The sequence below is a fragment of the Stenella coeruleoalba genome (assembly GCF_951394435.1).
Source record: "Stenella coeruleoalba genome assembly, chromosome: 6".
Lineage (NCBI taxonomy): Eukaryota > Metazoa > Chordata > Mammalia > Artiodactyla > Delphinidae > Stenella > Stenella coeruleoalba.
The window spans coordinates 55,018,559-55,035,032 of NC_137151.1; the positions used below are offsets into that span (position 1 = coordinate 55,018,559).

At 38.7% G+C, this 16,474-nt stretch overlaps 1 long non-coding RNA gene across 1 annotated transcript; it reads right to left on the reverse strand.

Moving 5' to 3' along the window:
* Nucleotides 1-1,553: 1,553 nt before the first annotated feature.
* Nucleotides 1,554-15,777, reverse strand: LOC307188052. The gene is made up of 3 exons (XR_013828798.1): nt 15,632-15,777; nt 1,683-1,838; nt 1,554-1,600 (listed from the first exon to the last, which is right to left on the reverse strand). It is a non-coding gene; the product is annotated as an uncharacterized lncRNA (long non-coding RNA).
* Nucleotides 15,778-16,474: the final 697 nt, after the last annotated feature.

Consider the following 16,474-nt stretch of genomic DNA (forward strand, 5'->3'; position numbering starts at 1 on the left):
AATCATGATGGATTGATGTGCTGCAGTTCAATTGCTAGAGGTTTCTGGAAGAAAAATAAAGATTAGTGGTTGATTTGGGCATGTAGAACCAAAAAAAATCCCTGCTCCCAGCAGGCAACAGTACCATGTTTACCATGCGAGCAGACATTTGTGTTCAGCAAGACAATATCATCTGTCTTATTAAATAGTTATTTGAAGCATTGGTTTTATAGTTTTGTTCATATTTAGTTTTGGTTGTAAAGTTGTGTAATGGTTACAGGCATATGGAGATTAGTTTACATCTAGCTGAGTGGTCATTCACATCTAAGTTGAGCGTTGAAGGCTGGGTAGGCATCCAAACTGCTTAGAAAAAGCACACGGTTTGAGGGCTGGATGTGGTTTATGGTAAAGCAATTCTCCCATTTCTGTTTTGTTAGACTGGAACTAGGACACATACTCTTAGGGGATCTCCAAGTTCTCTGTGAAATTTGTTCTTTTGCTTCAGTTACAATATTTTTAAAAGGAATTAATACCATATTTTTTTTTTAAATGTTGAGCCTTCTTTTAATTAATTTATTTATTTTTAAATTTTTGACTGTGTTGGGTCTTCGTTTCTGTGCGAGGGCTTTCTCTAGTTGTGGCAAGCGGGGGTCACTCTTCATCGCGGTGCGCGGGCCTCTCACTGTCGCGGCCTCTCCTGTTGCGGAGCACAGGCTCCAGACGCGCAGGCTCAGTAGTTGTGGCTCACGGGCCTAGTTGCTCCACGGCAAGTGGGATCTTCCCAGACCAGGGCTCAAACCCGTGTCCCCTGCATTAGCAGGCAGATTCTCAACCACTGCGCCACCAGGGAAGCCCAATACCATATTAAAGTAATTAATATGATGCATATTCTGGATCATATAAATGTTTACCATGCAACCATGATTCCACTACCCTTTTTTTGCTATGTACCTGTAAAGAACATGAAGTTTATTTAAATGAAATTTTATAAAAATTATTTAAGGCATCACTGAAGGTCCATGGAATTTTTTTCCTTTTGAAGGTGTCCATACATTACTCAAGTGTGAGAAATACTGACCAAGCTGCATCATAACTATTCCTGGCGAATGATGAATTAAAAGACCCTGAGATCTAGAATTTAGTCCTAATACTGAGGCCCATAAGAAACCAATATTATGTTCCAAAGATTGAAATGACTGGATCAGAACAGTAAGAGGTGGAAGGGAAATCATAACCTGAAAGGGTCACTAAAAATCCTATCAGGACTGGCACCCTTTTCCTCAAAAGGTAAACATTTAACCAGGTAGGACAGACACTTGTTTATCTTCCAGTTAAACTTTCCCAGGTGTGTGAATGACTCGTTAATTGTTCATTTCATACAAGACTTTATTGGACATCCACCGTATTCAAAGAACTGTGGGAGCTACAGCCACTTCCCACTTGGGAAAGTTCATCCAGCGATTCCTGGCACAGCGGGTTACATGCAAACCAGTGTGCGGCTATGAGCCAACCACGTGATAAAAGAGGCATTACAAAACCATTGCAGAAAGGAAAGATTATTCATTAAACAATGTTGAGGCACTTGGATAAAATCCTGTTATTGCATCTTCTCACACCATTCCTGAAAATATTTCCAGAAGGAATAAAGAGTTAAACATATTTTTTAAATTATAAATTAACTCAAAGCAAATATAGGTAGATACCTTTGGATGAGGAAAGGACTTTTTTTTTTTTGGTTCCACCACAGGGCTTGCAGGATCCCAGACCAGGAATCGAATCCAGGCCCACAGCAGTGAAAATGCCAATTCTTAACCACTGGACTGCCAGGGAATTCCCAGAAAGGACTTTCTAAATAAAAGCTATGGAAGAAATAAAAAAGATTGGTTGGCTTGACTATGTAAATTTTTTTCCTTAAAATGTCTTAGGGAACAAGCAAACAGATAAAACGGGGTGGGGGGAGCCGAGGAGTGAAGCTCCTTACAACATATACTCAAAAGGGTTAAAATCTTTAATATATTAAAAAAAAACTTACCAATCAACAAAATGGACCTTTTAATAGAAAGTTGGGTAGACGTCATAACAGACAAGGAAAAATAAATTTTACATATGAACATTAGGAAAAAGTTTACTCTAAAAATTAAAAGGGTAGTGCAAACAAAACTGAGATAAAATGTTTTACACAATTTGCCAGCAAGTGAGCATCTTATCTGTTGGTAAGATTGACTTTTAAAGGACATTCAGTTGCTGTGGAGAGTGTAAACTGGAAACCAGTTTCTTGAAGATAATTAAATGATATGTATCAAATACCTTAAAAATATTTATAACCTGATACTTTAATCCCATTTCAGGAATTTATTCTATGAAAATAATAATCACACAAAGATTTATATAAAAGAATGACCATCATCTAATAATTTTGGAAATGCCAAAAATAAAGCATAAGTTGAAAAAATAGGATACCAAGATAATATTCCAATTCCATGACCCTTATAAACACACGAATCCCTCACACTCACATATACACAAAGATGAAAGACTAGAAGGAAATTATTTCAGATGTGTGGTAATTATCTTTGAATCATGGATAGGGTTAACGTATTTTCTTCTTTACACATGTCTGTGTGTTGTAAGTTTTCTATATTACTTTCATAAGCAGAAATAATCATTATAAAAATAGAAATGCATATATTTTTAAAGGGTCTGACGATCATGGAACAAACCTAACTGGTGAGGAATGTATATGGACTTATATGTGTGAAGCGGGAGTTAGGAATTAGAGAATAGAATTCAAATTAGGCATTTTTGTGCTCTGCTGGTAGGTCCATATCTTTCAGAAGAAAATTTCCCAGAGGCCTCAGAGCCTTGTCTCATTCTTTGCCTGCATCTCGGTCTCTTTGTGACTCATTTCCTTGCAACCTTGAGGGCTAGATGCCCATCAGCCCTGTCCTCGGTCTTGCACACATTCTGAAGCTGCTTGAGTCTCTAATTCGCTTAACTATGGTTAATTTTGCTACATTGTAGAGATGTGGATTTTTAAAAGCTACTCCCTGTTGGTGAATGCCCTCAGGACAACCAAATTAATTCCTTCCTCAAATTAAACAAATATATTTTGAATATAACTGTGTAGTTCTTGGTAGAATCCAGCCTTACAGTGGCTTTTTGTTTTTAAGGAACATTCCTTTGCCTGACTGGTCCCTCCGAACACTGGCATCATGAAGACATTTTCATGGATAAGAAATCAAATTAATTTTCCAAGTCCTAGTGTAGCCCTACTCTACCAATATCTAAAATCCAAAGCCTTCCTCTTTATTAACCTACTTTTGTTTAATGAAACTCCAGAGATCAGCTGCTAAGTAAGGTTAATTACATATAGCGGAGGACTAGCTATGTGACCTTAGGCAGGTAACTTCAGATTGCAGAGCCTAGCTTCAGCCTAGCTTCTCCTCAGGTGGAAAGTGAGGGGTGAGTTGCATTTCAGAGGTCTCTTAGTTTCAAAATTCCACGACTCAAGTTAGAATTACTAAGAAGCTTATTATCTGCAATTGTTGATGCTGTGTTTGACATTTTGGGGGACGAAGAGCTTAAGATTCTCTAGGAACTAACAGAAGGCCAGTGGGACTGGAGTGAAAGGAGCATATGGTGAAGTGACCAGAGAAGACTGCGGTGGCCCAGCCCATTCATGCAGGTCTCACAAGAACAGAGCCAGGGAAGTGATTAAAGGGGTTTAAGCAAAGGAGTGAGTGACAATTTGCTCGATGTCATTTATCATTACACCCAAGACATCTGTACTCCTTTGTTAACAAGATTTTTCCCCTAATAATTATTTTGTTTAGGGCTTCCCTGGTGGCGCAGTGGTTGAGAGTCCGCCTGCCGATGCAGGGGACACGGATTCGTGCCCCGGTCCGGAAAGATCCCACATGCCGCGGAGCGGCTGGGCCCGTGAGCCATGGCCGCTGAGCCTGCGCGTCCGGAGCCTGTGCTCCGCAACGGGAGAGGCCACAACAGTGAGAGGCCCGCGGTACCAAAAAAAATATATATATATTTTGTTTTAAAAAAGAAAGATACAAATTATGCAAATACAAAAGGATATATTGTATAACAAAAAGTAAATTCCAGAATCACCATTTTCCCAGCCACCCACCCTCTTAATGCTTCCTTACAGAAACATTGTAGACGTATGAAACTATACATGTGCACTCTTCTGTCCTTTGCTTCCTTTATCACCATATCAATAATACTAGGCCCGATTGTTAAATAGTCTTTGCTATCACAACGAAGTAATTACAAGTTTTACTACTATTATTGTTCCCCCCTTCAAGTAAGCATAGATTCACAGAAGTCTAAGACTGGAAGGGACCAAAATCTCATCTAGTCCCAGCTCTGTCTTTTACAAGGAAAAAGTTTATTGCTGAAAAGTCATGTGATTCCTCAAGGTCTCACAGCTCCTTAAGGTAAGGCTGGATTCGGAACTCTCGGCTGTCCTAATCACCTTTAGGTCCCTTTATACTTTCTGATTAGAAAGTTACACATGTTGTAATTAAAAATGCTTTTTAAATGATATGCATGGTATGATCTGATTTTTAATTTTTAAACAGATATGTGTGATGCACAGAAATGAGTTTGGAAGATATGGAATAAGATGCTGTCAGTGGTAATCTTGGCAATGTGGGTGATCTTTATACTTTTTTGGTTTTTATAGCAAGTTTATTGAGGTTAAAGTCACATACCGTATAATTGACCCATTTGAGTGTACAATTCAATGGTTTTTAGTATATTCACGGAGTTTTACAGCCATCACAATCAATTTTAAAACATTTTCATTACCTCCAAAAGATACCCTGTACACATTAGCTCACCATATTTACGCTTTTTATTCTTATGTTGTATTTCCTAAAAATTTTAAAGTAATTGGTACTGTTATAATAAAAACAAACAAATCTATTAGAAAGAAAATTAAAATAATGCAATATTCACTATGAAAATATACAGAGGAAATAGAGAAAAGTATTTCAAAGGAGATAAAATCACTTAATTTTACTATTTCTGATATAAATAGATATAAATTTGGGGAAATTTTCTCTTGGTCTTTTCTGTGCATATTTATATATTACAAGGAAATAAGCATAGTTTTCTCCTACTTGTCTTAGTTATATTATTAGCATTTTCCCAAGTCATTAGATATTCTCTGAGTATGATTTTTTTGCCTGATTTAAGCCTATGGATAGACCACAACCTTTTACAGCTTCTCATTATTTCCTTAGGATAGGTTCCTCAAAGTAGAAACCTAGATCATATTTCCAATTGCTAAGTAATTTGAACTGCTTCCAGTGGCTTGTCCATCTCACCATACCCTTTGCTGTCTTTGTCACCACACCCTCTATTATCCTTGCCAATTTGGAAATTTAAAAACTTCTGTGTTTTAATTTGCATCCTCTTGATTGCTAATGAGGTTGTACCTTGCTCATAAATATATCAACTGTTTGTATTTTTCTAATTTTCTTTTCAGTTAATGCCCTTTACCTATTATTCCATTGGAATGTTAGTGTTATTTTTATTGATAAGAGTATAAAGAGCTTTCTATTTTTCTCTCCTGCTGAGCATCGACCAGGTAGAAATTCCAATCTATCAACAACTTTTAAAGATTGACTTGGTTTCCACTTATTATTTCTCACATTTTTGCAATGGGACTGGCTGCCTTTCTTTACGGGGACTCTTTCCTATTTTACTTAAGAAATTGCTAACTTCTTTGAAGTTCCTTGCAGTTTGATAAAACAGTTCAACAATTTCATTCTAAAGCTCCCAAAATCATACTGTATTTACTACCAATAATATAAAAAACTGTTTTAATAAGCTTTGATTTTCCTAAGTTGTCAGGTAACTTGTGTTCAGCCCACCCCTGTAAAAGGTAACATCAACACTGGGCCACATATACTAGGATATATAAAATGCACTCAAGTCGCACTCCATTTTTCTTTTTGACAAACATGAGTTTTAAAGCCAATGAACAGTCTGAATTTGTGTGTGTGTGATATTAACTTTCTTTTACTGTAGTAGAGTTGATTCACAATGTTGTGTTCATTAACAGCCTGAAGATTAACTCTGACTCAGTTCCTCCCAGTGCTTCACCACAGAATACAAAAGGTTCCCAAATCCTCCAGTTTCTAACACAGAGATCCAGTGTGGAATGAAGAAAGCAAACGTATCATTCTTTAGCAGCTAAAGATGTTATACTGATCACAGCTAAGAAACTGGAGTTTCAACATGTGGGATGTGAAAACATTTGAATCTCTTCAGGACCTTGGAAGAGAAAAGAAATACACAAACAGCAAGGAAAAAGTATGGATGACAGCGATTATTCCTGGATAGAAAATGGCCACGTACGTAACCCATTTGGTGAAGAGAGAGGAAAAAGGCAATTTATTGATCTGAGTGAACACACAGCAAAGGCCATTCCATGCAACCTCTCAAAGAGCTGAGATGAGCTTTCAATTTAGAAAAGCTTACTCTACTGCTGCTAAAGGTCGGGGTACCCTGTTGACAAATCAAGCAAAGATTTGTTGACAAATCAAACGTTCATCAGAAGTTCTTCTACTGTGAATTGTCTGCTTCTACTTGATTTTCAGTTAATTGTGTATTAGGTGTCAGTGAAACGTAATAATCAGAACACAGCCTTAATTAGATACTATTTGATTTTGAAAATCAAAACAAAAATTGCTTTATATTTTTACAGTGATCATTGTTCAGACTTTGAAATAGAATGATGGGGTTTTCTATTTTGAAAAGAATTTAGAAAAATTTAGTACAACTCCACTTTTCTTGTTCTTTTTCCTGTTTTTTTTGAGGATTTCATGATGTTATGGTTACTTTTTAATGAAAACTTTCAAAGATAAACATAAAAGAAAAAAATAGAATAATGAGCCCCATATACCTATCACCAGGTCGAACAATGATCAAGATTAGGCCAGACTTGATTCATCTATTTCCCATGCCCTCTTTCACACCCCCTTTTTTTGGGGGGGGGGGGGATGGGGTCTTATTTAGAAGTAAACTTCAGCCGTCATGTCATTCCATTCCTACAGATTTCAGCAAGCATCTCTAAAACATATGGACATTTTCTTACCCAACCGTAATGCCACTAACATACCTAACAAAATTAATGATTACTTGGTACATGCCCAGTTCAGATTCTAATTGCCTAGATTTTCTCAGAAAGGTCTTTCATCAGATCAGGACCCAGACAATACCTGCTTGTATCATGTAGTTGTTTGGCCTTTTATTAAGTCTCTTTTAATTTTGAGAATATTTAGTCCTCCCTCCCTACCCCAACCCCACCCATTTTTGTTCTTGGTGGTGGTGGCGGTGGTGATGCTGATGCCATTGATCTGTTGAGGAGACCAGGTCAATGGGCTCCACCTCCATTTTAACTTTTTAACTGTAGAGGAAATAGAGGCTTAAAGAACTTGAGTGAATTCCCCCCAAAGAGGTAGTTAATCAATATACAGTAGATTCAGAGCTCCTAACCCCATTCTACCATGCCCTTTCCCATATATCATGTTGTCACGCTGTTTTACAGTATCTATGATTTCAGTGTTCTAGTGGTTCAGAAAATATTAGAAACATTTCAAACTTTATTTCTTCTATGTTTATTCACATTTAAAGTTCCTACTATTTTCTAAAAGTTAGTCAGGATTTAGAATTTGCAGCTCGCATTTCCCCAATGCCTGGCCCATTGAAGTTGCTCTATAAATGTTACTTTCTGAAAATATACCAAAACTAATTGAAAGACTTAAGTTATCAAAAATCAAAATAAAATAAAAACTCATAGCAGATTAATAAAAAGTACTAGTGCTTTGAATTTGAAGCAAAACTAGTCAAACAAAAATGCACCAAAAATTAAGATCAAGCATTAAAAACTCAGAAAACCTCAAAAACAAATTGATTTACAAAAACCTATTTTAGTTAAGCAGGGCTTGTAATTTTCTACTGGTGATACAATTAGTACATGAGATAAAATGTGATCATTAGTAGTTCATATGTTCCCAGGAAGCACGAAGGTAGAGAGAACACAAGGGAAATGAGGGCCAAAAACATATCTTCCCTCATCCCTTTCTTGCAGTCTCCAGAGAAGATGGAGTGAAGAAACCAAAACTTAAATCCATTTTAATGGCTCCAGCTTTGTCCTTTTTAATAAGTCAACCAACAAATCATTTTTTAAAAACTAGTTTTAGCTAATAAAGACTTTTATTTGCATATGCTGTATGCAATCTTCCTGAGTTCAAGAACTCTGATTAGGAATTGTTACTTTCAAACACCACAGCTTCCTCACATAAAAACGAAAAATTCTTGGCCACATTTTCCCCTCAGTCCTTATAAGGCTGTTAAACCAGGGGTCACCTACCACTCACTGGAGTTTGTTTATTTCAGTCCTTAAATATATCTGAAGCAATTTAAAAATATGTGTTACAGTGGAATAGATTCTGCATGGCTGCTGCTGAATCTGTTTTTCTTTCTTCCATTTTTTTTTTTTTTTTGAGAAGGAAGGAGCAAAACACATTGTTTTGAAAAACATGTTTTTAAAATAATTTTATACATTGCAGATTTTGTAAATGATCATGTTAATTGTTGGGAAGGGGTTCCCAACCTTGTTAATGTCCCCTTCGCATTAGGCTTTTGTTCCCCAGCATTGAATATGTCATTTTCTCCCACAGACTGCATTTCTAGGGGTATAATTGCTGTCTCCATGTAAAAGACAACTCATGTGCATAAATTTCCACTCACTGAAACAAGACTGCCTCCCCTAATTTTAATGCAGATGTGATCCAGGGGGTAGAGTTACACTTACTTCCCCAAGCAAAATGAAACAGATTACACATTAAATATTGTCTTTGGAACCAGGTGCATAGAAACAACCAATTACCTAGACAGCTCATCAAGTCCTGATATGTTTACCACATTGTTTTTTGTTTTCTCTTTAAACATTTGGCAAATTATTCTGAGGCTTTCATTTCTTTATAATGAACAGAATATGCTTATTAATAAAGGCCCCTTTTGTGTGATTCACTAACAGTTGACTCACAAAAGCCTTTAAAGCCACGTTTGAAAGTTTCTGAACTGAACTTGAGTTCCTGTGAAGACAAAGCCTTATTACTAAGAAGAGGAGCAGTTCTGGCTCTTCTGCTTCTGGTTCTTCTTCTTTGCTACATAATTGATATCTAAAAATAATTTAAAGGAAGACAAGGGATGTGAATTTGTGAAGAAGAGAGATGGAGGAAGGTGCTTCTCCTTGTCCTTTAGATTTTTTTTTTTTATTGTTCATACTTAAAGGTTACAGTATCCATATTAATTTACCAGGTTTTGGTCACTGCTCATTCTACCATCTTGAATTTTTATGCATATCATTACTTCTCTAAGGTTTCTAATTAATTGAAAATGCTGATGAATTCAGGAGCTCTTTCAAGGCTGGTTTCTATTATTCCAAGAGACTTTACCACTTCCTGAAGAGGGGCTGTTTTAGATTTCCACAGCCATTAACCTCCCAAAGAAATGTGAAGAAGAAATAGAGTGGCATGGACGGAATTGGTCCACTAGGAAGGCTGGAGTCAGGGGGCTTTGTGGTGGGCGTGCCTGACAGTGGACTGAGAGGAGGGATGGTTGGGGATATAGGGAGGAAGAAGATGTTACTGGAAACTCCCGGAAAGGCTTAGTGGTAAGTTGGGTGGTCCACCAGGACTAACTTGCTGAGAGTCACTCCTTAAACCGTGTAACCTCTGAGCTTCCTTTGGAAGTTAGGGGGAGCTCTAAGCACAGTAGGTGAAAACGTGCAACAGGAAAAATTCTGTATATGTGTGTATGTGACCAGGGAGCAGAAACCAAGTGTAAGCCTTATGTTTTTCTTTTTACTGAAATAATTTGAGACATTTTACAGAAGATGAAACTTACATAATGTGGGAGTAGAAAAAGAACGTGAAATTATCAAGAATACTATTACTTACCCTCATGCATTATGGTCAAATTGGAAGTTGGTACAAGGTCTGTGAAGGGCAATTTGACATTGTATTGCAAAATTACAAATGCCCACACCCTTTGACCCTGCAATTCCATTCTAGGACTATTTCCTGCACATATCCTCACCCAACTGTGAAGTGATGTATGTGAAAGGTTTTTGTTGCAGTGCTATATGTAAAAATGCAAGGTTGAAAACCACCTAAATATCTATCAATAGGATAGTGAGTCCCTAAATTATGATACATACTTATAATAAGCCACTATGAAGCTTTAAAAATAATAAGGAAATTCTTGATGTATTGCTATGAACTGAGCTCCTCAATATAGTGATAACTGGGGTGGGGGGGAGCAAACTTCAGGAAATTGGATCATATGCTACCATTTGAGTTTAAAAAGGAGAGATATACATCTATATTGGCTAGTATAATTGGACAAAAATTCTTGGAGATGGCAGGATGGGGGAGGATGGAAACAATAGAAAGACAGGGACAGGATAAGATGTTTCACTACTTTGAAAAGGAAAAAGTTCAGAGTTTAGAAGAAAAAACTGCTAGGTCTGGAGGGAGGCAGTCCTGGTTCTGATTACTGGTTCTAGCACTTTCTGACTCTATAACCTCAGTTTCCTCATCTGTGAAATGGAGAAGATAATACCACCTGCCTCATGAGGGAGTTGAGGATATTAAATGAGGGACACATATAACCCGCAGTGCAGGAGGTACAGTGCCTGGGATATGTTCATGAAGTGCAGGTGGTCACCATTACTCTTCTCAGTAATATTACCACCGGCTTTCTCACTAATAACTGGATATTTGGAGAAGAGGGTGGAAAATGGGTTATGGGAGTAATTTACTAAAACAGAGCATTTTCAGCTCCAAAGGAGTTTGCTGAAGGGATCAATATCATCAAAAGTATTTACAGATCACCTCTCTGATACCTGGCATGCTTCTCTGCAGAATTAACAAATAAGGACCCTTTCCTGAGTTTCATATCATGCACCTCTCTTTCCAAGTTCTGATGGAAAATGGAAAAAGACACTGATTGGTCTGGCTTGGGGCAAACAACAACATGTCTCAACTATGGAACTTTCTGTATTATTTCTGATTTTTTTTAAAGTGGGGCAAGAGAGACTATTTTCTGTACTATCTACACAACTGTAGGCAGCAGGCTGGCTGGCTTTGCCCTGGGCAGGCAGTGAAGGAAGATGGTGTTCCTTGCAGAAGTATAGAAGGTGTGGCTTAAAGGCTCAACTGACCTGTGAACTTAAGAAAGCAGAGAATGAGGTTGTCAAGCAAGTGGACACAACCTTGAATTTATGTGCCCCCAATCTCCAGGAGTCCAAAGATGGACTCCAAGTGGTCTTGAAAACGGAGAAATTATATGCAGAAGTGTGTTTGTATATGGTAATACGCATGTTCAGGGGAAAGCCATAACTTTACTCAGATTCTCAAAGAGGGCTGATCTCAAAAGGATTAGAAGCCCCTGCTAGAGTGACGATGATAGTGCGATTCATCCAACATTGGGAACCCGAGGCCCACACAATAAAGGTTTTCCTAAAATAAACGTAAAGGATAAAAGAACGACTGCTCTTCTATAGTTGCTTCCTAAGCCGCTAAGCTTGTACTTTTGTTTTTGTTTTGCCATATTCACCTTTATTATTATTTGCTGAATATTCTTCTTTAAATTTGTTCACTTTTAAAACTTAAATGCCTAGTTTAGCCTCATCTTATGCAAAAATATCTGTGAAATCATGGGTATATTGTACCATGTGCAGTTTTTTTCCTAGTGTATGTCAGAAGAAATTTATTACTTTTAAAATTTAATGATGTATCATTTCCAAAATCATTTATTGCATGCACAGAGGTGGGCTTACAGCACTTTAGAAAACCCTGTCTCTAAGTATTCTAAAATTCACATCACGCATTCAATTTTATAGGGGAGGAACCTGAGGCATGAGGCAATTAACGCAAATTAGAGATTCTAAGCAAATGGGGGAAAACTTTAAGTCAGGTACTGGGCAATGCTGTATCTGCTAATGACTCGGCCATGCTGTCTATCTCATTGCTATGCAGACAGTTTAAAGAGATTTTTAAATGCTCTCACATTTCTCCACTACCACATAAAGAGAATCGACTAGAGGAAAACCTTGATCAATTTAATACTCTGGTAATGATCCCAGTAACTGAGGAGGGGGAGGGAGGAGCCAGTGAGTTTCTTTCTACTCAAATTCCATCTCATTTTTATTTTCTCTTAATGTTTTTTGAATCCCAAGTTCCAAAACCTGTCCCCTATTATGCAGTGCAAACGAGAACAGATGGGGAAAAGTTATGTTGGAAAGGGCTTTGGAGGGCCACAGAGAAGAGAAATATGACTACTCAATGTGTCACACACCAACTTGCAGCTGCCACCAGCCCTTCGACAAGACATGCTGCGTGTGGAACCAGCCCGTGGCACTTGGAGAAGCAGGCTGACTATGGGAAGGGAGCGCAGTGAAAGAACAGTCGCTTTACTTGTGTTTCCTTGAAAATATGAATAAAGAGCGTAGCAGCAGCACAGCCAGCAAAGGAGAAATAAATCCAGAGGCCAGCCTGGTAAACAGTGAGATGTACCCCCAAGCTTCCCAAATGTTGACTGAGAATCGGCTTTATCCTGCCTTTTTATATCAAAGCGATGCCTCAGCATTTTTCAAAGTCACCATTCAAGTGTTTACTCTGTCTAGGAATTCTTCTTGCAGCGGATCATGCTAGCTCACATGCATGATGGGGCCTTCCAACAAGTATTTTTCAGTGCTCACACGGTGCTTTTGAGTTCACTAAATATTTCAAGGGTGAGGCAGCTGATCTGGTATCAATTGGCAGGTCTGCCAGGTACTAGCTGCAACACCTCAGGCAAGTCACCTTCTCCGAGCCAGGGGTCCATCATCTATAAAACAGCTAACACGACTTACTTCTGAGGGTGTTGGTATTCGAGGTAATGTAGATAAATGCCTGGCACAAGAGCATTGCTCAATAAATGGCAACTATTATTATAGTGATTATCAGAAAACATGGAACATGTTCTCTCTCTTCTTTGAATTCAGTATAAAGATAATGAGAATATATATATATGTATATGTATATACACATATATGGCTGAGAATCTCTGAGAATCTATGTTGAAAGTAATTATAAGGTTAACATAGTTCAAATTATTTGATCCAAATGGTGATCCAGGTCAAACAGACGTTACCTGTGAACAAATCTTCATGTTGTAAATACTTGTGTTATTAAGTCCTGCAGGGAATTCCTCTGCCACCGTGCCCATCTTTGTAGAGTTAGTATGCAGAGACTTTGTATCATAGAACACTGTTTTCCTCCCCAGGGTAGTTCATAAATTACCTAGATCAAAATCTCTATGGGGGCGGGGGGGGGGGGGGGATGTTAAAATGCAGTTTCCTGGGCCCACCTCAGACTACAGTTTCAACATCTCTAAGTTATGGAGTTCAGGGATCCCAATTTTAAATAAAAATGATGGTGATTCTTTTTTTTTTTTTTTTTTTTTTTTGCGGTACGCGGGCCTCTCACTGCTGTGGCCTCTCCCGTTGCAGAGCACAGGCTCCAGACACGCAGGCTCAGCGGCCATGGCTCACGGGCCCAGCCGCTCCGTGGCACGTGGGATCCTCCCGGACCGGGGCACAAACCCGTGTCCCCTGCATCGGCAGGCGGACTCTCGACCACTGCGCCACCAGGGAAGCCCGATGGTGATTCTTAAGTACACTGAAATTGTAGAACCTCTTCCTAAAGCAACAGGAACAATGATCATTCTAATTTTGAGTCATTTCCAGCTACCTTCGCTCTCCCACCACACACAGCCAGGCCCAGAAGTGCAGTAACTGCTTGTGAGACAGGGCTTTGGGTCTGGTTGTTCCAGCTTCTCTTCCCCATGCCTCTGTTCTCTTGCTTTGCATAGTGTTTAGTTAAGGCTGGACCATCATCAATACTCTCTTTGTCCACAGGAGACACTCGCTTGGTTATAGTTTGTTGTAAGAGGGTGGCCATTCATTCCAGTTTGCCTGTGGCAGCCCCAGAGTGCCCAGCATAGTTATTAAAGCACTTCTTTTCATTTTTAAAAGTGTCCCAGTTTGAATGATTAATTATATTATTATCTTAGGTCTAGAGGAACTTTGACTAGCACCTGTAGGACACGAAAGAGGACTGGCAAAATATCTTAGACATGTTATTCTCCTGTAGGAAGGATAACCTTAAATACCATCAGCAACAATGAGGAGGTGCTTTGGGCTGAACTGACATAGGAATGATCAAAGAAAATTGTTTTCTTTCAAGTTATTCTATAAATTAGCATCAAGAAAAGAAAGGCTTGGAAAAGCTAGAACTCTAGACTGGTTAATATCTCCCCTCTCAATGAAGCAGCTGAGCAAAAACTCACAGATCTTGGCACCATATACAGTTAGATATTATTTACCTTTCTGCTTACTGGCTGTGACCCTGGGCAAGTTATTCAATCTCTCCGAACCTCACTTTAATCATGTGTGTGAAAGATAATAAGGCTACTTCAATTGTGAGGATTTCATGAAATATGTGTATAAAGTACCTGGCACCATGATTAGGTGCTCAATAGTGGTAGCTCTGCTATTATTCTTTCCATCATGGCCACTCCACACTGTAATTCCACCAAAGAGACATGACTTTTAAAGTAACGAGTCCTTGCAAGAGGAGTCATGAGGGTGCTGTGGAAATGGGAATAGATTCTAGGATATGAAAACTTTCTTTCTTCCTCCTTCCGTCTTTCTTTCTTCCTTCCTTCCTTCCCTTCCTTCCTTCCTTCCCTCCTTCCCTCCTTTCTTTCTTTCCTGACAAACTCAAAGTCACAAATTTTTTTTTGGATGGAAAGAAAGTAAAGGGATAAAGGAATGAGTAGTGACAGAAGACTGATCAAGAAAGGCATATTTATAATCCTGGGTGAGGTGAAAACAAAGGAAGAAAGAAGAAAAGGAAGGAAGGGAGGGAGGGAGGGAGGGAAGAGAGGGAGGAGAGAAAGAAAAAGAAAAGACGGTGATGAGATGCAATCACTAGTCAGCCAAAACCTGACTAGAATTTGGCCTGAGAACTTCTGTAAGGGGTGCTGCTAGATTTTTGCGGGGGCGTGGGTGGGGTGGGACATAGTCCATCCTATGGAAATGATGCTACTGTTCATCTAACTGTTGCCTCTCAGCTATCCAGACTGCTGTTTGGGTGGGCGGGTGGAGAAATACTATTCTGTTAAAACTAAGAGCTTTGAAGTGGAGACAAACACAATCTGGTAGTATTACAGAGGCATTATTCACCCTGATGACTCACTCTCTTTGGCTCCTGCACAGCAGAGAGAAGAAGTAAAGTCAGTGACCTTGAAGATGTTGGCCAAGTATAGATCCAGCCTTAAGGCCTGATTTTTCAAATGATCACCTGTGTGCGTGTGCGTGTGTGTGTGTGTGTGTGTGTGTGTGTGTATGTGTGTGTGGAGAGAGAGAGAGAGAGAGAGAGAGAGAGAGAGAGGGAGTGAGAGTAGGGAATACATGTTAAAGAGTAAGAATGTATCGTAAGCAATTCTAAAAAGCCAATATAAAAACTCTTAATATTTAAACAGCTAACACAAGTAAATAACAAGTACTTACAAGGAAATAACCATTGTGTGAGTAGGTCTCAGCTCAAAGCATTGAAATGGTAGTTCAGTGTAAGAACATTTAAAATAATCTTTCTTAGCTAGGAGTTGAATATGGAATCCAGTCCCAGTCCTGGATTCAAATCTCTCTCATCATTTCCATTCGTCATGACTCCATGAATCCAGTTTGCTAGAGGTAATGTTTTCTGTTTTCCAAGCCACACACTGCTCAATGCTCAGAGCCCTACAGACAAAATTCAAACAGATTCAGTCCCCAGGCCTTTGACAACATGCAATGGAAAGCAGAAAATAATAAAAGGATTCATCAGAACATACAGATGTGCAGGCAGCTGCACAAATGGCAAACAGAGTCAGGGCATTAGACCAGATGGTCCCTGTGGGCTAGTGAAAAATTATTGACATGGAACCCAGCAATAGTATCAGGTTGATAAAGGTAGGTAGTCTTGGAACGGTACATTGAATCCTCAAAGAAAAATAAAAGGAAAACCATGAAGTTATTTGAAGCTAATCCAAAAAAGGAGAACTGCAGGAGTTAAGTACTGAACAGCTAGAATAGACAGGGTTTCAGTTACAGAGTGTGCTACATGGGAAAACCAGGGCATGTAGTGGATCACAGCATTGTAAATAAACCTTGAAGAATTTCAGACTGGTCACCATGTCTGTATAGACAAAGAGAGTTGGAATGAGAGGGTTATAAAAGATGGCTTAAAGGTAGACTTGAGACAACTAGCTTCATATAGCTCGTTCTTGGTGTAAGTTTCCCAAAGTTTACAGTTATGTTTTGGGTTATATTTGTCCTTCAGTGTTTCTACTTTATGTAACATTTTTACTTCTC